Raw genomic sequence first — 27266 nt, 5'->3', positions numbered from 1 at the left:
ATTTTTTTTTTTTTTTTTTTTGAGACGGAGTCTCGCTCTGTCACCCAGGCTGGAGTGCAGTGGCACGATCTCGGCTCACTGCAAGCTCCGCCTCCCGGATTCACATCATTCACCTGCCTCAGCCTCCTGAGTAGCTGGGACTACAGGCACCCACCACCACGGCCAGATAATTTTTTGTATTTTTAGTAGAGACAGGGTTTCACCGTGTTAGCCAGGATAGTCTTGATCTACTGACCTCGTGATCTGCCTGCCTCGGCCTCCCAAAGGGCTGGGATTACAGGCGTGAGCCACCGCGCCCGTCCGGGATCATACTTTTAATGGCTGCACAGCGCTGCCTTGTATGAATGTGTGATGTTTCACTCAGCCATTGGTGGTAGAGTCAATGCCACAGGTTCTCCAAACCATTTCCTCTCTCTGAGCACTTGGTAAGCCTTCATTTCCAAATCTCCCTTGCAGTTTTGAGTTCTGGACAATGGTTGTGGACAGAAGTTATGGATGCCACTTCTGTGCCTGGAGTATCTGTCCCCTCGTCAGCAACTGTTGGTGACAGAACCACAGATTGGGAGCAGTCTGGATCTAATGAGTCACTGCTTGGGAGACCTCTGCTTAGAGATGCCCAAACTACATCAGACATTAGGTGAGAAATGAACCTTTGTGTGTTGAGTACCGAAATTTCGACGTTTACTTGTTACTGCTGCATTGCTTAGCATACACTAACATGTCATCACTCTAGTTGCATCTTTGGGTTTGTTTTCAATTTATATTTTAAAAATAGAGCTTCAGTACACATATTAAAGCATAATCTTTGTTTATATCTCTGACTACTTTCCTCAAAAATATCCTGCTTTTGGGAAAATGTGTACCAATGCATGCACCCCCCTCCCTGCCACACGCAAAGTACTGTATGAGAGTAACCATCAGATCTTGGCCTCATCAAAATTGTTCATTGTTCTGAAAAAAACTTTTCCTAATTTTATAGGAAGCAAATAGCATCTCGTTATGTTAATTTGCATGTTTTTGATCTCTAATAAGGTTGAAAACATTCTTTCCTAAGGTCTTTCCAGGAAAGAGTGTGAGTGTGATAAGAAAGCTGAAGCTGCGGCCATGAGCATATCCCCACCTCTCTGGCTTCCATGAGTCTTCTGGCTCCATAAGGCTTCTTTGATTGAGCCCTACCCATGAAGAAAGGTGCCCCTTGCGTCTGTCTTACAATTAGTTGCCTTTTTAATAGCCTGGAAGAGTGTGGCTGTGTCTATACAGAAATGAAGATACTGATTCTTCCCATTTCACGTGTCTTTAAAACAAAGAGCAGCCTCCTGGCTGTCCAGGGAGAAGTGGGTAGCAAATCTGAAAAGGTTGCATGGACTCTTACTGATGATACAAGGAACTCACGGTCTAGGACAGACACATATATCACAACAGACCCCGTCCTGCAAAAAGGCCAACCAAGGGGTTGCAGTAGTACAGAGAATAGGGGACCACTTCTGCCTGGGGGGCTGGAACATTCAAGCTGGATTTTGAAGGCGACATTCAAAATGACACTGGAGTTTGATCTCTGGTCCTGAGTCCCAGGCTGGGCCTTGTCTTCCATGGACAGGTCTCACGGCAGCCCCTCTAATGGGATATACAAGCCAGGTTTTCCTGTGCTGAAAGGTGATCAAATCAGACAAATTGTAAATCCACAGCCCTTGTTTTGTCAGCATGTATATTTTTATAGAAAGGAGCACATCTCTGACGAGCTGGCCAGATAATCATCTCTGCTTTTCCTTACTTCTTCGGAGCTGTGAAAGAACGCCCTCGGCAGGGACCTGGTTTTAATCACCTTTGATTAACACAGAAGCTTTTGAAAGCAAAGGTGCTTTCCGTAAACCATAGCATGATCCAGAGGCATTAACATTTCAGACCTTTCCTCAGTATATGAAATGTCTAAAGCAGATTCAAGGTATCAAGCCCATGGAGACAAAATCACTGCGTGGGGAGTTACTTTAATGCCTGTGACTTATTTCTTACAGAAAGTTTTTGGCTTTTTATTATCATTATTTTTTCAATCTTGAAAAATTGCAGGCCATACAAAGCCAGAGCCTTCTGGGTCCAGGGAATGTTTCAGCTTGCCTTTTATTTAGTGCAAAAGGAAGGCTTTTAGCAGAGATTGAGAGAAGCCAGGGGAAACCTTGGGAATGGACCCAGAAATGATTAAGAGGCTGGAAATATCTAGCCTAGAAGAAAAGGCAAGAAGGTTTGTGGGACTTCACTGGAGACCATGGGTAAACTTACTTTGTGCCCTTAAGAAAACTCAGAGTTAAAACATAGTGTTCCCTTATCCAGGGATTCTACCATGGGCTGCATGGTTTGGCTAGGGACATAGGAGGCCTGAGGCATGCAGGCAACAGGTAAGGTCTTTAAAACTAGGACCAATATCCATCCTTTGGCCTGGTTTAAGAGTGAATCTGCTTTAAAGTCTGTATTGCTGAGCTGATACTGGGCTTCTGGGGGTGAGACTAAGGAATAAAGAAAAGAAAAGAACAACAGGGCAAATGCTTGTGATATTTGTTTTCAGAAGCCCTAACTTGGAGCATAAACCTCCAGCCGCAATGAATCTGAGTGAATATTGAGAGAAACAGGCTTATGGGCTCACCTGGATAGGAAAGTCATGGTGAGTTTGTTCTCTCCAGTGTTTCTCAAAGTCAGGCAGGACCAGGCATAGGTCCATGGATGAGCTTCCAACTTCCTCTTCTCTCATTTCAGAGGAAGGGGCTCCCCACTGGAAAATGCAGCCATGGCTAAGGGTTCATCTTTGGCTTGATTTCCCAGACCTCCCCAAACCCTGATGCTCCTCAGGTGTGGGGTTCTGTCTGGGGATGCTGGCTTTTTAATTTCCTTGTAGATTGATCAGTTTTGCTGGGCCCAGGGGATTCTGCAGCATCCAGCCCATTCAGGATTGCTCAGGAAAGCCAATTCACAACTTTTGGTTTGCCACAGAACAGAGCACTTCCCTTTAAGCCAAAACATAGCTGGGGCTACTCCATGGTGAGGAGTAGGAGAGCAAGATCAGAGACAGGAGTCCACAAGCACCACAGAGGACATGGGGGCCTCTGTGCTTCATCCAGTGTGTGGCCTTGCCAGGATCACATCACATTTGGAAAGAGAGCAAGGGGGAAAGAGGAGGCCCACCCAGGACCCCTCTCTCTGGACAAGGTTCTGAAGGCTGAGATTGGTCTGGAAGTCTCCCTCTATGACATCACGCTCATAGACAATACTTCCTATTCAGTCATATTTCTTGTAAGAAATGAGAACAGACAGCAAAGGTAGGTGCCGTGTAATAAATTTGATTGTGGGAACTGAAAAATGGAGAGGGGTAGATGGACAGTTTGGGAGGAATTGCTGGGTGGGGGTTCTGGTTTCAGTTTAGAGAGAGATGTGAGAGTGCTCATAGGCTAATGCATTGGAAAGATTCAGTTGAGAGGAAGAGGTTTAGATAAGGAGGGAGAAAGGATAATCATTAAGGTATTGTTTCTGAGAAGATGTAGAGGACGGGTTTTGAAGCTGAATGGGAGGCCTGAGATGGACACACAGGTTGGAAAGTCTGTCAGGAAGTTAATGAAGTTCCCTCCCAATGGTCTCCCTGTTCTCTACAGAGCAGGAGAAGAGGCCAGCCTTCTGGAGCAAGGGCAGAGGAGTCCAGAGGACTGAGGCACATGGTTTGCATAGTTACAGAGGAAAGGAAAGCCACCATCCTGCCATGGGAAGGGACCTGTGAGCTCCATCTTCTCAGCCAGGTGGCCTGTCAGTATCACCGTGGCTCTGGCACCATGAGCAAAAGATGAGGCAACAGCTCTGGGGTCTTTTCTTCACATTATAGAAAAGTGTTTAGCGTGCTGCAGAACACAGGAATCCATGTGTGTGTGGTGCACCATGATATTTCACCACACAGGGGAATAGAGGGACTCCCATGCTGCAGTGCAACCTCTCTCCCTGTCTCGTGTTTTCTGGCCACATAACTTCCGACCCATTGAGACCCTCTCTAGACACACCCTGTGTCTGCCAAGCTCAGTGCCCCTGGGTCCTTCCAGGTTTGTGCATGGCTTTCACCCTCATACTTGCCCTGGGCTTCTCTCCCAGTCACCCGAGCCAGAGATCAGATCCCAGCACTGCTCTGCCCTGGGTCATCATGGAGGGAATTGGTTCAGCCTATCAAACACTGGCTAGGTGGTTTTTAAAACTAAAAATTTTGATTAGGAAGCATTTTGAGGATCTATTAAAGGGTTGGGAGCTGGGAAAGGACTGGAGATCAGGGAGAATGTGGGTGGGGAAGTGAGCATCAGGGCCAGCATCAGCCTTTCCGGTGGGGAGCATGGTGTTTTGGGTTGCACTGTGTCTCCAGAAGAGATACGGTGGAATCCTCACCCCAAGCACCTCAGAATGTGACCTTATTCAGAAATAATGTGTTTACAGTGTCAATCAAGTTAAGATGAGGTCGTTGGGTGGGTCCTAATCCAATATAACTGGTGTCCTCATGAAAAGGAGAAATTTGGACACAGAGACAGACAGTTGTAGAGGGAAGACATTGTGAAGCCGCAGGGAGGAGACAGCCTCTGCAAGTCATGGAGACAGGCTTCAGGAAAACAGCCCCGGCAACATCTTGATCTTGGACTTCCATCCTCCACAACTGTGTAACACAAATTTCTGTGTGTAAGCCACTTAGCCTGGTGTTTGTTACACAGCCCTAGCACACTGATACAGAGAGGGGAGGATGGGGGAGAGGGTAGTCAGAGATATAGTAAGTAATAATTGGTAACTTAAAGGTAGGCTTCCTCCTCTGTCACTTCTCAGGGAATATATAGGCAGAGTTTAATCAAATCAGCAGGATTCAATAGTCTTCTTTGTCTTGGACACCATCTGTAGGAGCCTCTTTTCCAGCCTTCTTAGAAATAACCCTTTCTGTGTCCCCAAACATGAGAGTTAAAACTGGCAGTGCTGTGCTGAGGGTGGGTTGGGAAGAACCGAACCAGAGTGGGGAGGCCTGACCCAGGCAGGCAAGATGCCATGACCTCCAGCCAGACAGGGCTGAGGAGGCCTGCTGTGAGGACAGAGAGTGCATCCCAGGTTCTGTGGGATAGGACCTGAGCAGGGGAGCAAATTCCATGCTTCTGGAAAGTTCTGACGTGATTCAACACTCCAGTGAGTTGCCTTGACCGTGAGAAACCAGAGCAGCCCAGTTCTGATGTTTAAACTCCCTTCCAGTGAGACAGGAGGAAAGTGCAACGTCACGATGACCACACAACAAGGGACAGATGATGCACGGAGGTGCAACAATGTCAGGCTCTGGTGTGGATCGTTTCATGTAACCCTTGTCCATAATCCCTCGAGATAAGATGTTTTCATGTTAAGTTAAAATAGGATAGGGTGACCAAGCAATTGCTCAAGGTCTCTCAGATACTATGCATTGGAGAGGTGATTGGAAGGCAGGTCCCTCTGATTCTCACACTTGTAATTAGCATGCGTGCAGGACAGTGCAGGGCCCAGTCATGGTGGCGGGTGGGGTGGGAAACACCAGGGAGCATGACCCAGAGAAATAGGTCTTGGCAGCTGGGATCTGCACCTGATGCCAGGAAGAGGCAGTGAGCACTCTCTCTGCAACAGGTATCACCATAATGATTCATGGGGGATGCATCCACAGAGCTTGCAAGGTTGTGTGTGTGTGTGTGTGTGCATGCGTGTGTCTCTGTGTATGTGTGTGTATGAGTGTGTGTCTGTGTGTGTATGTGTGTGTGCATGTGTGCCTGTGTGTGTGTCTGTGTATGTGTGCATGTGTGTGTGCGTGTGTGTGTGTGTGTTTGTGTGTGTGTGTGTGTGTGTTTGTGTGTGTGTGTGTGTGGCGTGAGGTAGGAAGGTACAGGTGAGGCCCTCCACAAGAACACTTTCTAAGGCTGGATGACCACAGATTGGGCGTCTGGTAGAGAAGCACAGTGCCAGACGGAGGAGGGTTGGGATTCAATGCTGAGGCCTGGGGCAAATATGGAGCATCAGAGACTCCCTTCCAAGCCAGGCTGACCACGAGGTAGGTGTGATGTGAACCATGACCAGACAAAACAGTGTCGATAATATTGGGCACCTGATAATCTGAGACTGTGACCATGTTAAGGATATCAAAAAGTCCTTCCTATTTTTTCTAAAGCATCATTCTGCACAATAATTTCAAGGAAGCTATTTCAGCAGGCTGTGTCTGGAGGTTACCAGGGCAATTTTGATGAATGACAGACAGAAAGCAGAACTCCTCACCTCCTGGAATGTGTCTCCTTCTTTGTGGAGAGAGGTTAGGCTGGAAAGGCTGGGTGACAATTCAGCTGCAGCTAGGCCGGGTGGAACTTCTGTCAGGGGCTCAGTACTGCCCTATAAGAATACTTGCCCCTGGGCCTGGAAGGACACACCCTTCAAGGACCTGGGGAATGTCTGAGTCCACTGAGTCACCCTCTTCCTGTGCTCTGGGCATGGAGGAAGGTGGGACTGTGGCTGGTGCCAGAGACAGTACCCATGTTCATTATCACACTGTGCAGAGGACCTAAGTTACAGTCTGTGTCGAATCACCCTGACACTGCACACTTTGAGGCCTTTTGCAAAGTATTGGATAACCAGTAATTACAGCAAAGCACTGGCTTTTGTCTCAACAGCTCTTTCACCATGAAAAGAACCAGGTACCCAAGGATATTTTTTACCCTGGATAATTTAACAGCTCTAGAAAGCTCCTAATGTAACTAGTTTATTATTCTTGAAGTACGATGAACCTGGTCAGCCCTACTTGTAATGTCTCTCTAGCCTCTACAGGTTCTCATCCACTGGCCCAAAGGCTGGTTCTGCCATTGGGCTGACCTCACAATAGGCTGGCTGGATGCCTACGTCTCAGGTAGCTCCCCACCCTTCCCTGGCTTCCTGAGTGCCCAAGGGTCATTTGCTCACTCACTAATTCAATCACAAATATTCTTGGGGTGGATTCACTGTGCTACAATGATCAGTTAAGTATTTTGCACCTGAAAACCCCAAAATAGAAAGTGCATTAATTTTTTGATGAAGAAAATTGACTGTCAGCTTTGCCATTATGAAACTTCTCACCTGGGGCATCACTAACCTCTGGAGGATGGGGATGGTGAGAAAGTTGTCCCAGGGATTTTGTAAGAATAATAAGCAAGAATTAAGTAAGATAATTTGTGGGGAATTTGTAAAGAGTAAACCACTGTACAAATTGAGATTTCCTACCTACTATTTATTTATTTTTCATAATAAAAAATAATACCATGGAGGGAAAACATGTCCGTTAAGAGTCCCATAAATTGGAGATGGGAGAATCACAGCTGTTTTGAATGGGCAAAGTTGAAATCATAAATGGACTCTCAACCAGATAGAGCAAGCTTGTGAAGATGTAGAATGTCTTGGCTTTCTGCTGGACTCACGTCTGCTTGAAGAAGTGAGATAATTATTCTCTGTTGATTAGAATGGAAAAAGAAATGCCATTTATTTGTAAAAAACCACAATTGTAAGAGAAAACATGAGAGGGGGTCCTTGAGATAAGCAAATGATTCATGCTGGCCTTGAATTGTGTTTTGCCTGCTCCATAGCAACTTTCAGCCGAGAGAATGGGGCCCAGCAGCAGAAGAACTACGTTTACAGACTTCGCAATTTTCCCGCAGTCCTGGCTCCTTCCAGGAACATTCCTTCTAATGCGCCCAGAAAACAAATTGGGCTGGTTTCACCATGACAACTACAAATCTAATCCAACATGAAAAGTTAGAGGCAGGCAATTTGTTATATACAATTCAAGAGTTACCAAAAAATCCTTCGGATTTGGGGGCCTTCCACACCTCTTAGGTAAGTTAAACACATCCTTTTGATTCTAAGGAAAACTGCTTTTAAAATATTTGGGAGCTCTTGGGACATCAAACAGCTCTTAGAGGAGTGCATTTTAATGGTTTACTTGTAAAGGAATCAGTAAAAGAAGTAGAAACATATGGTTCAAATTCCTCTGAATTCTGCAAGGTATTGTTGTAGATGTCTTTTTTTTTCTTTTTTCCTGAGGGTCTCCACACTTCTTTGAGTGCTTATCCTAAAAATACTCCAAATAACCATTACATGTACTGGCACAGCAAGTGAGACATCACATGGTAACATGGGTCTTGCTGAGGTTGCAGACCTGGGTCCTAGCAGACACTGGGTTCATTGAGAAGTGTGGGGAGAAGGAAAGAAACAAGAATGTTTGGGAATCCTGAGTAATTAGGGTGCAGAGGCAGCTCGTCCAGGGCTTCAAGGCTCAACAGCTTACAAACTCCAAGCAGGTAGCTTTAAAGCTTAATTGGATGCTGAGAATTGAAAATGGAGATTGGGTGGTACAAGCAGCTTGAAAATTGTAGCACACTTGTTAACTCTGGGGCATTCAAATTCAACTAAAATGACACCCTAACCAAACAAAACAGGACTGTGGACAGCCTCTGCCACCAGCCTCACCCCTACCCCTCCCCACTCCGGTGTAGCTTCTTAGGCTGTGGATTAGCACATGAGCTGGGGAGAGACTTCCCTAAAGGCAAATGAGTAGAAAGATGGGTACTGAATACAAGTCCTGGGCCCCCCTGCATTATATTACATCCCAGTGCACATGCAGGCAGGAGGCTGTGGATCGAGGGTGATGATAGACTCGGGTCAAGGGCACGTGACCTTGGGCTAAGGATACTGTCTCAACATTGTTAGATTTCTCAACTGCGAGGCAGGGGCAAGAATGATCGCATCACTGAGTTGTGAGGATGGCATATTCAGACTGTTCTACAGTTATGTGCTGCACGATGATGTTTCTGTTAACGACAGAGTAGGTACGACAGTGTATGGTATTTTTGCTGTGCCTTATCTATGTTTAGATGTGCTAATACACAAATTCTGACCCTTGTGTTACAGTTGCCCACATCATTCAGTACAGTCACAGGCTGTATAGGTTGTAGCCTAGGAGCAATAGGTGGTCCCATGTAGCCTAGGTGTGTAGCAGGCTACACCATGTAGGTTTGTGTGAGTACACTCTATGATCACGCAATGACAAAACCACCTAAAGATGCATTTCTCATAATGTATGTTTGTTGTTAAGCCATGCCCATAGCTGTTATTGTAACAGTTGATTTTTCCAGTCTTAGACATTAGCTCAGCAAATATGATTGGGTGCTTGCTTTGTGGCCTTCACTGAAGATGCAGTGGGGAGTCAACATGGACATGGCTTCCCTGTCAACTCTGTCCAATGGGAGAGACCACCACAACTGAAGTCACCACACAAGCAGATATAAGACAGCAGCTATGATCAGGACCCCAGTTTGGGTCAAGAGGATCCTCCCTGAGAAAGTAAATGATGAGTGGGGTTTAACTAGAAAAAGCTTCCCATGCAGAGGGAATGGTGTGCAAAAAGCTTCCCTGTGTCTGAGGGCCAGAGTAGCTGTAGCTGAGGCTGTCAGCACAGTGACTTAGGAATTTCCCTCCTGCTTTCTCCTAATATGCATTTGCAGCCTGCACTCTGTGCTAATGGAATTGGTCAGGATAATCAGTTATCCGTGGCCATACAGCTTGGAATTCCGGGAGCAGGCTGGACATTGCTGTCACCTCTTTGAATAGCATCACTAGAATTCTTAACAAAACAAAAACAAAAAAGAAAACAAAACCAACTTTCCACATTCCCTCTACTATTTTGTCTAAAATGTTGGTGAAAGAAGGGAGGTCATATACTTGTTCAGAAAAAATGATCTAGGGAGGTGGGAATAGGTGGACAGGAGCTAGGCAAAGAGAGGGATGGGTAGGTTGGGAGCATGAATATAGGCTGGTGGGGACCGGCCAAGAATGAGAATTGGAAGGTGGCTACAGCTCAGCTCCTCCAGGACAGGAGGGAAGGTCCAGGCGAGAAATGAATATTATTTAGCAAAAAGTTGCTGTATTCCAGGTCTAGAAGGAGATGAAGCCTAGGCGGTCCAGGTGACCGGGACAGAAAGAGAGAGTGCACAGAAGATTTAGAGGCTTGGGACTCACTGAGAATTGAGGAGCAAGAGGGTTGGGGTGATCCCAGTAGAGTCACTGGGAACAAAGGAAGCTACAGGAGGAGACAGCTCAGGCACCTCTTCTGACCAGGATGTGGGTTGGTCCCATATTGGATCCCTGGGTTGAACAGGACTTAGAGATGAATTAGGTGCTCAAGAGTGATCCAGAGAGGGGAAGAGAATGATGCCCAGCTTATGGCGTGGATCACTGGGTGATGATGGTGCATTTACTAAGATGGGACATACAAGAGGAGGACCAGGCTTGAGGGATCCATGGGAAAAGTGGGTTTGAGATGCTCGTGGGATATTAAATATATTGTTGAATTTAGACCATACTTGTCACATAGCAGATGTTCAATAAATACTTGTCAAATGAATAAATTGGCCCATGAGCCATTTGGAAGACAGATACGGTAGCAGGTGAATAGCTATGGTTGGATCAAGGAGAGAATACAGGAGAGAAACAAAAGAGGTTTCCCTCCATGCCATCCCCACCAGCACTAATGGTGCCCTTTCAGGCAGATGACTCAACAGAGTTCATGCTAACATGCCCCACAGGTCCATCTGGGGTCCCTTACTCTTTTCTAGAGCTCCTCTGGGGTCACAGCATGGCTCTTAGTGCTAAGTGTTGCTGTTCCTCTGTAGACACAAGCTCCTGAGGCCTCCACCGATATCTCTTTTCCCTGTTGAACTTCTATTTGGTCATCACATTCTTGGTGCTGTCTTCCTGGTGCTTTCCAAGTTTTCCATGGAATTACACTAATGGCAAAAAGAGGAAGCTCATGTAGGGTTTCAGGAGCAGAGCAGGTTGGGAAAACACTAAATTTCTTTGAAGCTCCATCTTATAAATCATGTGAGTATGTTTTACTTTGAATTTTTTGACTGCTGAAGGAGATGAACATTCCTGACACATGTATATTCTACAGCCTCAAACACAGCACCATTCCTCCAGCCCAGCCTGCAGTTTGAGAAGAAAGTCCGAAAGCATTTATCCTGTGAAATCTCCTGCACTCCCACTGCAGAACAGCTCAACCATCTCACTGTTTTCATGTTCTACAACATTTCAGATCAAGAAGAGTCCAGGTAGACTTACATTTATGAGGCTGTGCAATTTAGACAAGGCCAAAAGGAAAGATCTGTGTGGCCACAAATATCATTTCTTAGAGGGATCTCAGTGGTTTCCTGATTTGAGGACTAGAAGAAGCATGCCACATGTACTACTACTCTGATCCTCCGTGTGCAAAGCAGATTGCTGTCGTTATCATGGAGCCCTTCCCTTTGGGACTTAGAGCCCAGGAGTTCTTTTTAAATTGATATATAACTGATATAATTATACATATTTTGGAAGTGCATGTGATATTTTGATACAAGCATACAATGCGTAATGATCAAATCAGAGTAATTCACCACCTCAAAAATTTATATTTTCTTTGTGTTGAAAACATTACAATTCTTCTAGATACTTTGAAATATACAATAAAATATTGTTAATTATAATTTCCCTACTGTGCTATCAAATACTAGAACTTATTTCTTCTTTCTACTGTTTTTGGCACCTATTAACCAAGTTTTCTTTATTAACTGCCCCCCACCCCCTGCTTTCCTTTCCAGCTTCTGGTAACCAGCAATCTACTCTCTATCTCTACTAGATCCACTTTTTTAGTTCCCACATAGGAGTAAGAATATGCAATATTTGTCTTTCCATGTCTGGCTTATTTCACTCAACATAGTGACCTCCAGTTTTATCCAGAATGTTGCAAATTTCAGAATTTCACTCTTTTTTTTATGGCTGAATAATATTCCGCTGTGTATATATGCTATGTTTTCTTGGTCCATTCATCTATTGATGGACACTCAGGTTGATTCCATATCTTGGCTATTGTGAATAGTGTTGCAATAAACATGGAAGTACAGACATCTCTTTGATGTATTGTTTTTCTTTCTTTTGGATATATATCTGGCAGTGGGATTGCTACCTTATATGGTAGTTATATTTTTAGCTTTTTGAGGAACCTCCATATGGTTTTCCATAGCAACTATACTAATTTACACTCCTGCCAAAAGTTTATAAACATATCCCTTTCTCTGCATGCCCACCAGCATTTGTTATTTTTTGTCTTTTTGATACTAGCCATTCTAAATCGCTATTATGAGATCTCATTTTGGTTTTGATTTGCATTTCCACGGTGCTTAGTGATACTGAGCATTTCTCATATGCCTGTTGCTTATTTGTATATCTTCTTTTGAGAAGTATCTGTTCAGGTTTTTGCCCATTTTTAAAGTAAGATTATTATTGATTATTATTATTATATTGCTATTGAGTTGTTTGAGTTCCTTATATATTCTGGTTATTGATCTCTTGTTGGATGGCTAATTTGCCAATATTTTCTCTCATTCCATAGGTTGTCTCTTTACTTTGTTAATGGTTTTCTTTGTTGTGCAGAAGCTTTTTAGCTAAAGTAATCCCACTTGTCTATTTTTGCTTTTGTTGCCTATGGTTTTTAGGTCTAATCCCCAAAATCTTTGCCCAGATCGATGTCCTGTAGCATTTCTTTAATGTTTTCTTCTATTAGTTTCATAGTCTCAGGTCTTACATTTAAGTCTTTAATCCAATTTGAGTTAATTTTTGTATATGGTGAGAGATGGGGATCTGGTTTCATTTTTTTTGGCATATAAATATCCAGTTTTCCCATCACTATTTATTGAAGAGGCTGTCCTTACCCCAATGTATGTCCTTGATGACTTTGTCAAAAATGAGTTGGCTGTAAAATCATAGATTTATTTCTGGGTTCTCTATCCCATTCCGTTGGTCTATGCATATGTTTTTATGCCAGTATCATGGTGTTTTGGTTTCTACAGCTTTGCAGTGTAATTGAAATCAGGTTGTGTGATGCTGTCAGCTTTGTTCTTTTGCTCAGGATTGCTTAAGCTATTCTAAATCTTTTGTGGTTATGTACACATTTTCAGATTTTTTTTCTATTTCTGTGAAGAATGTCATTGGCATTTTGATAAAGATTGCATTGAATCTGTAAATTGCTTTGGGTAGTCTGGTCATTCTAACAATGTTTATTCTTCCAATCCATGAGTATGGGATATCGTTTCATTTGTCTGTGTCCTCTTTAATTTCTTTTATCTGTGTTTTATAGTTTTCCTCATAGAGATATTTCACTTCTTTGATTAAATTGATTTCTAGGCATTTTTTGTAGCTATTGTAAATGAGATTGCTTTCTTTGTTTTTTCAGATCAATTGCTATTGGCATATAGAAATGCTACTGATTTTTGTATATTGATCTTGTATCCTGCAACTTTACTAAATTTATTTGTCAGCTGTAAGTGTTTTTTGGTGCAGTCTTTAGTTTTTTCTGAATATAAGATCACATTGTCTGTGAACGAGGCTAATTTCAACACAGTATCCCTAGAATTGGTGTGGGGATCACAACCTACTTGTCATGCTCTTGATGGTCAGTCCCTCTCCACTTTACAGAGGGCTATTGAGGTCTGGGGAGGTGGAATTTACAAAGACTTCTTGTAGCAAAGCCTGGACTGGAGCCTGGTCTCCTAATGTCCAATTTAATTCACTCTGCATTCCATTGAACAACTTCTGGCAAGAATCAGTCTTCCTTCCCTGTGGATCCCCTCTTAAGTGTCTTTAACACAAGTTCTTTGTTTAAAATTCTAATTGGAGTGATTAAAACCTCTCACTCAGCTCTGAAGACATGAAACAACCATAAATTGCCTAATGAATGGAGAGAATTATATTCCATTCACTTGGGAAAGGAGTTTGCCTGGTTTACATCTCTGCTCCACCAGTTACAAGGTGAATGACCTTGGATAAGTTAACTAGCCTCTCTGAACTCAGTGTTCATCATCTGTAAAATGGAAACAATAGCCACCTTGGAGAAATAGCATGTTAAATTAAATGAAATAGTATGTTAAATTAAATGTAATATGTTAAACACATGGAATATAGACAGCCTTTGACTAAGAAAAAGTTCTGGGTTGTTTCATTCATTTTTCAAGAGACAGTGTTTTCCTAGGTCACTGGGGCTTTGGTCTAAAATGCTTACAGATGATACATCACCTGGTAGCATATTCCTGGGCCCTCGCAAACTACAATAAAGGGTCGGGACATGCTGGACATACCAGTATAAGACAAAAGCAGGTGGGCTGTTGCTTTTGTTGTCGTAAGTTGAAACAGGTCAGCAAGGGGAAAATGATATGAGACAAATGCACAAAGAATGTGGGGAACACAGAAAAAGTAAACTTAGAAATCATCATGAGGTGTAACACTACCAAAGAGAGAGCCGGGCAGTCACAATGGGCCCTGATTGTTGACCTCCACCTATGGGAGGTGCAGCCTCTGTGCTATGCAGAACCCTACTGGTCTCCATGCTCAGCTAAGATGATGAGCCACACAGACAGAGGAACCTCCTCCCGGTCCTTTGAATGTCCAGGTTGAGGGACAGAGCAAGGAGGACAGGAAAGTAACCCAGGGACAAGAAGAAGAGGGCTGGCAGCCATGTGGCCAAGAGCTAAGCCAGGCTAAGACGGCAGATGTGAGCGATGTTTCCAGGTCAGGAGCCACTGCCAGGATGCCAGGCCTCCTTGAGGGCATGAGCGAGGCCTCTTGCGAGCAGGAACACCTGTTTGGAAGCATGCTATTTTATTCTGTCCACATTTTCTTTTCTGGTTTTCAAGAAGTTCTCAGTGAAAAGTGCTGGTCAAATCTATGACACAAGCCAAACAAAGATAAGAGTCCGCCGTGTAAAGCTAAAGGGACATCACTGTGCAGTGGAGGGTGAGCGGCCGGAGCTGTGTCAGGAGACAGATGAAGATGCAGGAGAAGAAAGATTCAGGGAGCAGAGAGGCAACTCCTGGTAAGTCCCCAGCAAGCTGACTCCATGTTCTAGAATGGGCACTCCTAGCACCACTAGAAGCATAGGTTTCGGGTTTTATAGAAGGGCTGTTTCCTTACAATTTCTCTTCTGTTTTTGCTTCTCACACTCCTCTGGCTGCTTTTTGTCTTTCAATTTACATGAAATTTTTTTTTTCTATTTATAAAATGATAGTTGGCATCATGACTTTGACATTTGGGGAAAAAGCAGGTATAACTCACACCTTACTTTTAAATTCCAGATGGATTAAAATGACTGTTTCTAAAAAAAAAAATCTGTATTACAATAAAATATGTATAGGGTAAAATGTAGACTATTATCTGAGCAGAAATTGCAAATGAAAAGATTGATAAACAAGACTGCAAACAAAAAAGTAAAATGTCTGCAGAGTACATAGAATACAGTATCCATGAAGTTTAGAGACAAAGAATCAACCAAGAGAAAGATAATACAGCAGACAAGAAAGGAGGAGTTATCACTTTTGATCTACAGAGCTCTTACTTGAAAGCCAGTTAAAAAAACAGAATCTGCTTAATGATAGTAGAAAAAAAATGGGCAAAGGATATGTATAAATGGACAATGGAGATATAAAATATATTTAGCCAATTTTATAATAAAATATCATAAATATAAACAAAAATCATGAGTATTTTCTCCTACTTGTCAGGTCAGTAAAGATGACGGAGACTGGCAGCACCAGTGGCAGGAGGAGGGGAAATGCCAGCATCAGAGCAGAGGAGTCAGGGCACGGACACACGCCCTTCCAGCTGGGTTGAAATTCAGCTCCGTTACTTGCTGGCTGCCACTTGCCTTCTCTGTGCCTTAGCATCATCAGCTAATAATGCCTCAAAAGGTTGCTGGGAAGATTAAAAGTGTCAACATGCAAAGTGCTTAGAATAGTGCCTGGCATGTGGTAAGTGCTACACAAGCACTAACTCATCTTATTATAATTATTACTGTTGTTATTCTCAACATGTTACCTATGGGAACATAAACTTAAAAAAATCTGGCTATATGTATAAAATATGCATGCACTTCAGCTTATTGATTTTTTCTATTATTTTATCCAAAAGTGTTCACCAGAGAGTACATGAGGAATTGTGCGCAAAGATATTTATCACTGTGTTTTCACAGTAGCAAAACATTGGCAGGCAAGTTGAAATTTTAACATTAAGAGCTTCTTTGCATGAATGTCATGTAATGTCAGTATGATGAACTATTATGCATCAATTAAAACTAAAAAGAATGATATACCTAAGCGAATTAACACAGAAACAGAAAACCAAATACCACCTGTTCCCACTTATAAGTGGGAGCCAAACATCAAGTACACATAGACACAAAGAAGGGAACAACAAAACCTGGGGACTCCAAAAGGTGGGAGGGATGGGAGCAAGGGTTGAAAAACTAGCTTCTAGGTACTACGTTCCCTATTTGGGCTGCAGGATTATTAGAGACCCAAACCTCAGCATCACACAATATACCCATGTAACAAACCTGAACATGAGTCCCCTGCATCTAAAATAAGATGAAATAAAGAATAAAAAAGTAGAAAAAAGAATGATTTATGCTCAAATGTGCATCCATATCTGTGTCTGTAGCTCTACCCACATGCACATTTACATTTATTTCCAATCCATCTGATTCTGGAATTAAACTCTGAAAATGCAACACAAATGTTAATTTCTACTTTGGTACTACAATGGTGTTTTAATTTTTATATTTCTCATTTATTAGATGAATTTTCAACAATGCATTTATTCCAAATGACAATAGCTTTATTTTTTCTAATTGCAATAAATATTCTGAAATCTCAAAAAATCAAAATACTCAAGATAAGTGGAATCAGCCACAATTTCAGTAGACACATCGGTGGGATTTCATTTTTCCAGTTTGCTTTCATTGTACTTACACATATGAAGGAGACATTCTTATAAATGAAGATGTCTAAGAAATGAAGATTCTTACAAATTCTATGAAAGAAGATATTCTTATAAACCACACATATACCCATAGTGTAAGTTAGGGCTGCAGGATTTGCAGTTTTTCTATTGTCCTGTTTTTCACCGGTCAAAATATCACAGACATCATTGCCTTTGAATAAAGATAGATGTAACTTATTTTAATGAACTGGTTAGTCTGGATTTTATGGAAATGTAATGCATTATTCATACATATTGGTTCAAGCTTCTGGGCTACTAGAAGTAGAATTAATGTGTTAAAAGAAATAGAAATTTAAGGCCGGGCGCAGTGGCTCACACCTGTAATCCTAGCACTTTGGGAGGCCAAGGTGGGTGGATTGCCTTAGGTCAGGACCAGCCTGGACCAGTTCCAGACCAGCCTGGCCAACATAGTGAAACCTCGTCTCTACTAAAAATACAAAAATTAGCTGGGCATGGTGGCGCATCCCTGTAATCCCAACTGAGGCAGGAGAATCGCTTGAACCTGGTGGCGGTGGGGAGGTTGCAGTGAGCCGAGATCCCACCACTTTACTCTAGCCTGGGCTTCAGAGCGAAACTCCGTCTTGAAAAAAAAAAAAAAAAAAAATAGAGATTTTAAGTCTCTGGATGGCTATTTCATTATTTTCCAGAAAGATAATACTTATCCATACTCCTGCTAGCAGGATTCAAGGACTATCTAAATGTACATTCATTTTTAATTTAACTTTGAAACTGTTGTCTCTTCAGTCTTAGTTGGCACTCAGAAGGAAATTTTGGTCCAAAGCCCATGAAAGAGCAGTAGAGATTCTATTGAAAAGTAAAAACCTTATTAATTCAAATGATAAGCATTTGAAGCCTTCATAGCTGTAAACAACTCATTTACAAATGTCAAAAACAGAAAGTAAAGATTCTAGGTATCATAGCTTGAGAGTGTATAAGAAAGAGATTTTATGGACACCATCCAGTTCCAGTGGAGAGTATCACTTTATCTGTAATCTCTTTATTCCTGGCTTCTTCTGTCCGTTGAAAATGAGCTGCACTTAGAATTATTTTTGGCACTATTTTTCCTTTCATTATTCACAGTAGAATGCATGCCTTAAGTATTTACTTTTGACTACATCCTTACTTTGTAAAACCTTTCTCTTATCTTTAGGTTCATACACACACATGTTGATGTTATAATCACAGCTAAACCTAGTGCTGTGTCTTTCACGCATACAAAAGCACATTGAGATAGTCAATCTTAGTGCATGCTAAAGGGATACACATGTAAGTTGTGCATATATCTGTGCAAATGGTATGCATGTGTGTGTGCATGTGTTGCGTGTGTGCCTATGTTTATTCTTGGGGTGAAGGACAAGGAAGGTTACGGCTGATAAAGATATCTGGGGTGTTCATCTGATCCCTCTGGTACTGCATCCCATAGTAAGGCTTAGATTTGCAATGTGGCCATCACAGTGCCTGGGAGCTGGCCTGCCCTTCCTCTGACTGATGCTCTAAAGCATCATTGTGGGATAGGCTGACAAGGGGTATTCTTCTAAAGCTGGAGGTTGGGGGAGTCAGGGGTCTGCACCCAAGGCCCTCAGCTGGAGATGGGAGAGATGCAGATGGTCTCATCTTTGATTCCTAGACCATGTTCTTTCCTTTCCAAGCTGCTGCCTTGGCCTCTGGTGGTCCCCACTCCTCTTTCTCCCAAGGCAGTAACTGAATCCTGCAGGTATGGGCCAGGACAGGAGGGTGTGGCCCCTCCCTTCCCAGCCACTGCTTCATTTGGACACACTCCCTGCATCCGACCTGCCGCTCTGTGATTGGTGCCCTTGGGTCTGTGTCACCATGTTTGGAGCTCAGCCTCCTGGTCACTCTTCCCCTGTGCCTCTGGTCCACAAGGAGCTTATGGGCCATCCTCTCACAGGGTGCTCTGGCAGATAGGCTGTCCTCCCCGGGGCGGAGCTCCTCGCTCAGGACGTGATCTTCTTTGTGTCCCTGCAGCAACTCTCCCACCACGTTCACAGCTGTGGCTGACTAATGAGATCTGAGTGTGGAAGGAATTACCCAAAGGCCCAGAGACATGAGCCTCAGACAGCCTTGTAGGTCCCGCTGTAACTGGCTCTGTAGGGATGGTTCTGGGGGAAGATTCAACCACAGAATAACCCTTTCTGTGGAACAGCTTGGTTAAGTAGTATCCGTTCAGGTCCATTCCAGCCTTGCCTGTGAGCAAATTGGTTCCTGGCTTTCGTCTCAGCAGCCAGCTGGGCACCATAAACAAGAAACCACTGACCAAGAAGTGAAGGTTGGCATGTTTTCAGTGGGCCTTGAACTTCCACCCAGAAACCTTATCTCTGGCAAAAAAAATTCTCAGATCAGTTCCAAATTCTATGGTTGGAAATAGCATTGTGGGAAAGAGCTGACCAGAAAACGATGCAGGAACACCTATTTGTTTGCAACGGGCATGGCAAAGTACCTCTCAGACTGCTTCAGAGAAGGTTTTTAATGCAGATCTCTTAGCACCTCTGACCCTGGAATGAACTTGCCCTCTAGCACCATCCACTGCTCGATTTGATCCCACCCTCAAACTCCTGCCAGGTGCTCAGGAGTTCTGCTCAAACACCATGCTGCCTGGCCTGACCTCTCAGTGCACACCAGGGGCTGCTCCAGGACTTTAGACCAGCTGGTTTCTTCTAAAGTTACCCAGAGCACCCCCAGGAGCCACCTCAGGACACCCACGCTTCCCTCACAAACATGGACATCTTAGAGTTTTTCTCCAGACAGAACACCTGCCACCCTGAGATGGGGTGGCTTTCTGGAAGTACACTCGCTGCAGGAGGGTTTTAAGAGTTAACAAAAACGTTCAGAATTCATTGTCCGTTGGTGATCAACCCACCAGGGTTGTGTCATTTCTTCATTGTTTTTTAAAACAGACTCAGGTCCTACATATAAGCCCCTCCCACTGTCATAAGGGATTAAAGCACAGCTTCTGGGAAACCCTGAAGAGCACTTCTGTGAAGCCCTGTGCTGTGCAAACCAGGCCAGCAACTCTTCTGCTATCCCACACAACCCAGGGTCTTTCGCTTAAGCTGTATCATGACCCAATGCAGTATGCAGTCCTGAACTGGGAAATCTGGTTTAGTCGAACACACCAATAACGGTATTTTTGGACAATGAGGACATTTGAATTTGAGCACTAGTCCATACAAAGGAATCATCATTAATTTTATTGGGTGGAAAATGTAGATTTTGTTCTGTAGGAAAATGTTCTTGGTTTGTAGAAATTTACTCTAAAGTCTTTAGGGTATGAAATATCAAGTTACTCAGAGGAATTAATTAAAAAAATATTCGAATCATGTTTGAAACATCTATTTAGGGGCAAATAGGCCTGGACTGCTTTGTCTCTAGAGAGAAACAAACATAAGCTACTATTGGGCCCTTGTTTGCCCAGAACTAATGGAAGTAACAAATTTCTCTCAATATCGAGGGAGACTGCACGAGCGCCTGGGGAAGGCGCCTCAGAAGGGAAGCAAGTCTCAGAAGGCATGGGTACACCGCTGAAGTTGCTAAAGCTCAGAGCCCTGCAGCAGGGCAGGAGGGGAGAGGCAGCGCCCTAGGCTTCCCGTTCACGGCTGTTAGGTTCTCACCCTCCTCCCTGCACCCTCCGCGCTGGGAGGCTCCGAGCTGAACCACTGCAGCAAGGCTGGCGGCCCAAGCCCCAGCTCCGGACCTGGGTCCCAGCGGCACCTTCCAGCAGCGGCCGTTTGCAGGACAACCCAGAGGACCCTTCCGCAGACAGGTGGATCTGGACTGTGTTGTCCTGTAAGATACACTGCATGAACCTGGAGCACTCAGAGGACATCTTCGGCTCAGGTGTAATGAAACCAAGAGACTATAGTTATTTGTCTTCAACATGTAATTATCTCACTTTCATTCTCACCATCACCTCCTCATGGCACTCACACTGGGCAAGGCGACAGACAGAATAATGGTCCCACCAAGACTTGCACACCCTAATCCTTGGAACCTGTATGTAAACAGGTCATTTTAAGTGGGAGAGGGGACTTTGCAGAGTTGATTAAGTTAAAGCTCTTGAGGTGAGGAAATTATCCTGGACTCCCTGGGTGGGCCCCATGCAGCCACGTGAGTCCTTAAAATCAAAGAATCTTTGTCAGCTGTGGTCAGAGAAAGCGGTATGCGGCCAGGAGCAGGGTCAGGGGTGCAACCCTATTGCCCTGGAAGGTGCAGGAAGGGACCAGGAGGAGGTATGGCCACCTTTAGATGCTGGAAAAGCAAGGAAATGCACCCACCCCTAGAGCCTCCAGAAGGAATAAAGCCCTGCTAACACCTTAATTCTAGCCCACGGAGACCCTTGTCAGGCTTTGCATCTACAGAACCCTGTGTTCTGCACTAAAATTGTGTGATTTTTTTTTACAGCAGTCCATCTAATCCAGGTGAGATGGAACCAGGTATCATTCTCTAGGCTCAGCCTGGTCTCTTTTGTGCTAGTTTTTACATAAAAGCCCACTCTCTACTGCGGAATCATGCTCCTTCTGTTCATTTCCTTTCTGCATTCCCAAACTCACGGCATGCATTTGTCTTTCAGCTTGTCCCTAACCCGGGCAGGTGGGTGACTTTTTGAAAGGCCCTCCCTCCAATGAAGAGGTACTCACTTTCTCACTGTTCTTAGCCAATTAGGCAGCGTCAATGTATAGAGGATATATTATTATAAAAAGATTTCCTTATCTTCCTCTCTCCAGGAGTTGAAAGCTCCTTTTATTTTGAGAGAACAGAGCCAGGTGGGAAATACAATTTTGGAATAATCTATCCCAAACTGCTGGTTTACCCAGCATTGCTCAGGAGAGATATTAACTAATACTGAAAAACTCAGCCTACTCCTCACCCTGGGCTCTGTTTCCTCTGCCTCTGGCCTTCTCTAGCTTGTCAGTTACCTAGGACTCTCCTGACCTGGTTTTCTTTTCTTTTTTTTTTTTGAGATGGAGTCTCGCTCTGTCGCCCAGTGTTGTGATCTTGGCTCACTGCAACCTCTGCCTCCCAGGTTCATGTGATTCTCCTGCCTTAGCCTCCCAAATAGCTAGGATTACAGGCATGATCCAGCATGCCCAGCTAATTTTTGTATTTTTAGTAGAGAATGGGGTTCCACCATGTTGGCCAGGCTGGTGTCGAACTCCTGACCTCAAGTGATCCGCCCGCCTCAGCCTCCCAAAGCACTAAGATCACAGGCGTGAGCCTCTGTGCCTGGCCTCCTGACCCAGTTTTAACATGCCCAGAGCCTCTCTGAATTTCAGATGCACCACCTCACTTGCAATTTAGGCATACCATTCTAGACACACCCTTGTTTGCCAGAACTCATGGAAAGGTGAAAAACAAAGACACTGTTTATGATAAGTGGACAGAAAAACAGAATTTTCAGGTATGCCGATTCCTTGCACAGCCTCTCCAGAAAGAAAAGCTGCATTTAATAAATGGAAATAAATTAGCCTTCCAGAGGACATGGGTCTTGAGAAGCTTTCTCATGACCAGATGTGATCTGTGCTTTCTAATGCCGTTCTCATTCTAATCTCCCACTCATTGGAGTGACTACAGAATGCCTTGTTTGCTTTATAAAGTCAGCCAGTCCCCAACAAGGGAGACTGGTAATTGTTTATCCTGCTGTGGCTCTTTCATTCTGCAAGTCTCTTAATTCCTCTGAAAGAGTGCAATTAAAGTAATTTAGCACAGTGCTGACACACAGCAAGTACTCAATAAATGTTGGCTATTATTGTAATGATTACCATCAAGCTATTATTATAATTAGCTTAATTATAGAACTTGTCAAAAACACAGGTTAGCTATAGAATGTTCTTATCAAATTTATGTAGAGGAAATCCAAATTTCCTTGTACATTCAGCCACATTACAAGAGATACATTAACAAAAGGAAATTCCTGGGAAACACTTGAATTGTAAGTGAATTTTAAGGACAAATGCTACAATTGCCTACTTTATCTCTGTCAGGAGGTTTGCACATCATTTCCCACTCTTACCATGTGCTCTAGAACTCTTTCAGCCTACACACACTGTTTCATTTAACTATATCACGTATCTTCTCTTGTAAATGTAGTTCTCAGAAAGAGAGATCTAGGACTCTTTAACCTCCTTTTACTTCACAACCCACTAAACATTGAACCACTGAAACTACTTTATTAGTATGTTTGAGGACTACATTGACATTGGAAACATTCCTCTTAAGTCTTTCCTAATACTGCATAACAATTTATCACTCCATTCTCTCATTTATTCAATTCTTTTTTCAATGTGTTTTTACCACAGTTTTTTAGAACTTTGAAATAATTTTAGACTTCCAGAAGAGTTGCAAAAATAGTACTATGTGATGTTGGTGTATCCTCTTCACCCATCTTCTTATTATGTTAACATCTTATATAACCATGGAACATTTATAGAAACTAAAAAATTAACTGGAGCAATACTATTAACTAAAGTACAGAGCTTATTTGGATTTTACCACTTTTTGACTCTTCTCTTTTTGCTTGTCCAGGATCACTGGGAATTGCCTCTAATCTCAGGGATGGTCTTGTCTGCTCTGGGGACGGTGGGGGCAACCCTGGCCAATGATTGGTCATGGTGGAGGATCAAAGGCATGGCTGCCTTGAGTACATTTGGGATAACTCTGAAGGGCCATCTTGGCTCTGAAATGCCCACAGGAACAGTGGAAACATCAGTTGCAGCTCTATTGAGTTCAACCTCTCCATCCCTTATTTCTCCTTTATTGACTTCACTCCAGGTGTATCTCCTGAAAGCCGTCCCCAACGAACATTCTGCATGCAGATCTCATCTCAGCATCAGTTTCCTGGGGATTCACCATAAGATTGTTGGTACTGTGGGTGGTCCTAGAAATGAGACCTTAAAAAGGGATTTGGAAGCTGGGTCATTCACTGGTTGGTTGGCAACAAGAATCCCATCTCTGGTGGTAGGTGTGGTGCTGATAGCGGAGCACACAGTGGTAGAGCAATTTCGAAAGCTCTCACCTGTGGTGAACTGGGACAGGATACTTGTGCAAGGCAGTGCACTGCTAGTGCAACTTCCTTGGCATTTAAGAAACATGATGAAATGATAACTGTTAATCCTAAGAAGCTGGGCGGCTGTTTCTGAGCACAATTGATTCATTTAATAAAGGCTGGCACATCCAGTTCTCTGAGCCTGTTGATCCCTTTCACCTATTTGCCATGCCAGTTCTGGCATTTATACTTCATTTAGTGTGGCCCACTGCTTTTTTCAAGTTTCCAAGCTCCATCCTAGCAGCTTCTAAACATTTCTTCTTGGGTCTGCACAAGGAAGTTAAATCATGTATCACAGAATGGTGCTTTCGTTCCAATAAACTCTCTCTTATCCAACTTCAGGTCCAGTTCTCTTGATCCAGCACATTCAGGATCCAGTCTCTGTGTCCACGCTTTGGCTCCTGCCAGTGCCTGGGAGCCAGGTTTGGAGCTCCTTTGGCACCTACTACCCTTCACAGGGCCAGCAATCCCCAGTGGGCTGTGATGAGATTTGATCCTAATCTTTAGACTGGAGTGCAGAGGGGAGGTCCAGACAGTCTGAGGGGATAACTATTGTCTGTTAAAGCATCTATCACATGGAATTCCCAGCACGATCTTAAGCAAGGAGCCATCACCATGTTCTAACAAGGGAGAATGGTCTGTGGGCCAACAAGTTCAGGAAAATCCTGCAGGTCAAGGTTCTCACCGGCACTTACCAAGACACCCCGCTTCCAAGTCTCAGCTTCCTCATCCTGCCCTGTCAGGGCTGAGATTGTAGAGCAGGAGGCCCAGCAGGGGTGACGATTAACTTTTCTCAAAGTCTGCTCTTACAATCAAGTCCTAAATAGGAACCTCTACTCTGTCTGCCCCTCTTAATTTGATAAGGCGCACATACTAGCTTCCACATTTTGCTTTGAATTGGTGAACAATAGCCCTGAACCTGTTATTGTCTTTATTAAATAAGTCAATATCTAGAAATAGCCAACCCTAATAGGAAACGCCAGATATTTAAGAAAAAATACTTCCTAAATTAAAAAATTGCACTGAAGAACATAGAGTTAAATAAATGAAAAATCATTTTCATGCGTAAGAAAACTCAATACTATAAATATATCAATACCTTCCTGAGGGATCTATAATTGCAATTCAATGTTCATTACAATGCTTTTTATGGAATGTGAAATTCTAATTCTGAAATTCATTTTCCTGAGACAACTAAAAAAAGGAAAAGAAACATCCATTGTCTTTGTTACCTATCAGCATTTATTACAAAGCCAAGGAATTTAAACCAATAGGTAAGAATAGATAAATATATAAAAAATAGAAAGTGCAAGCATTTTTATATATGTGTGTGGTTAGCAAATGATGGCAATACTGTTTAAAATCCATGGGGAAAAATGGACTACCAAGTCTAATAGTGTAGGAATTTTTAGCTGTATATTTGGGAAATAAATTAAATCTCTACTTCAAATATCATTCATCAAAACAAATTACAGATGGCTTTCAGAGTTAAACAACTACAATTTTTAAAAACCTAAAATAATACTAGAAGGGAGAATGTTTATGACTCAGAAATAGGAATGGCCAAAAATAAGAAGTGTATTTTAAACTCATTAAGATTGACAAATATGACATCAAAATTTAAAACTCTGTAAGATCAAAAACATTTCTAAAAAGTTAAAAATAGTAATAGACTTATTACTTTAACATGTTTAATATATATAAGAAACAAATATTTATAACATATATAATAGATAAAAGATCAATATTTTAAGTATATGAAGACCTCCTTTATTCAATCAAAGACAAACAAGAAATAGAAAAATGGGCAAAGCATTTGAGAAGGCTGTTTACAGTACAGTACAGATAATACAAATTGCAGGTTAACATAAGACTGTTTCTCAATACATAAGACATGTTTAAACAGAAGACAATTTTTCATTTGGTGAATCCCATTTAAAAGATCAATTAGATGATTTATAAACCACAAGAATGGCAACATTTTCAAAGTTTGATTAAATTAGTGATAGCAGGGTGGTTTAGTGGGAGGGTACATAGATATACATAGGGTACATAGGGGCTTTACAATGACTGTAATAACTAAAAATTAGCATACACTTTGCCTTAGAAATTGTACTTCTTCCTAGTTTTACTAGGAAAATAACCACTCAGCTTCATGAAAGGGCTGATACAGGGATGTGCAAGGATGTTAATGATAATATTATTTTTAATAGTAAACATAAAATTAAAAAGTAAATAACCTAAACTCCATTTGTGTAAAAATGGCAGATGCTAAAAGAATGTGGGTGATGCACATGCAGTGGCATTAAAAGATCTTCAAGACACATAATTCAGAGACAGAAAAGTTACAATATGATGTGTGCAATGTAGTAAACTTATGCAAAACAAAAATAGTCTTTCACATCACACAAGCACAGGGCCATGTATTTCTACAGATTAGTGATGTCCAACAGAACCTTCTATGATGATACAAACCTCCTATAATCTATGCTGTCCACTATGGGAGCCACTAGCCATGTGTGGCTTTGGGCACTTGAAATGTGTCAGGTGTAAGGAGTTGAATTTCAAACTTTATTTAATTTTAAATCATTTAGATAGCTGCACATGGCTAGTGGTTCCCACAATGAAGAGCACAGCTGAAGATGTGCATACACCATATTAAGTCACTGATGGATGGAGGACTGTGTCAAGGTGTTGAAATGTGTCATGTTGAGTATATTCCCGTACTACTCGTATCAGTGGAAAACGAATGTTTACAAAGCAAAATACAATAAATAGCTTCTCAAAAGATGTATCAAATCCGTTATAACAACAAAAAAGCCATTATTAGTGAAATCACCTTCCGTTAGTAATGGGATGCTCCTGGAAATATGGGCAAGTGGCCCGCTGGCCAACCCCTACCTTACAAAGGCATGGCTAAAGAAGGCTAGTACTGCCAACCCGAGCTGGGCGCTTATTCTGGCCAGCAAAGTAGAGAAAGTGGAGGCATCTGTAGACTCCGGATTGAAATGGAAAGACCTACGTCCGAGGGTGGGTCATGCTAGCTGAAGCACTCAGTCACGGTGACAGTCCATTATTGCATTTATTTGAATGAGTGGCATCCATTCACCCACCCTTCATATCAGGATACCATGTCCCCTAGGGATGGCCTATCTGTGTGCATGCAGTAGAGAGGGGCTGAGCATAGAATTAGGGCTGAGAAGAGAGTTTCCCCTTCAGAGCCTCTATTGTGCCCTGCAGACCAGTGGGAGGAACCAGGCAGTTGGATTTATTGATAGAGAAATGCCTCAGCGCTTCCTGAGTACTGCGTAGTAAAAGA

At 42.8% G+C, this 27266-nt stretch overlaps 2 long non-coding RNA genes across 2 annotated transcripts; one reads left to right on the top strand and one right to left on the bottom strand.

The window, feature by feature from the left end:
- Positions 1–1202: 1202 nt before the first annotated feature.
- LOC129480269 (uncharacterized) lies at positions 1203–3209 on the bottom strand. Its single transcript, XR_008656965.2, has 2 exons — positions 2636–3209; positions 1203–1646 (listed from the first exon to the last, which is right to left on the bottom strand). It is a non-coding gene; the product is annotated as an uncharacterized lncRNA (long non-coding RNA).
- Positions 3210–7370: 4161 nt separating this feature from the next.
- LOC129480268 (uncharacterized) lies at positions 7371–23946 on the top strand. Its single transcript, XR_008656964.2, has 4 exons — positions 7371–7860; positions 14748–14926; positions 15612–15857; positions 23674–23946. It is a non-coding gene; the product is annotated as an uncharacterized lncRNA (long non-coding RNA).
- Positions 23947–27266: the final 3320 nt, after the last annotated feature.

This window comes from Symphalangus syndactylus, chromosome 4, assembly GCF_028878055.3.
Source record: "Symphalangus syndactylus isolate Jambi chromosome 4, NHGRI_mSymSyn1-v2.1_pri, whole genome shotgun sequence".
NCBI classification, from domain to species: Eukaryota; Metazoa; Chordata; class Mammalia; order Primates; family Hylobatidae; genus Symphalangus; species Symphalangus syndactylus.
This window is presented reverse-complemented; position numbering and strand designations above follow the sequence as displayed.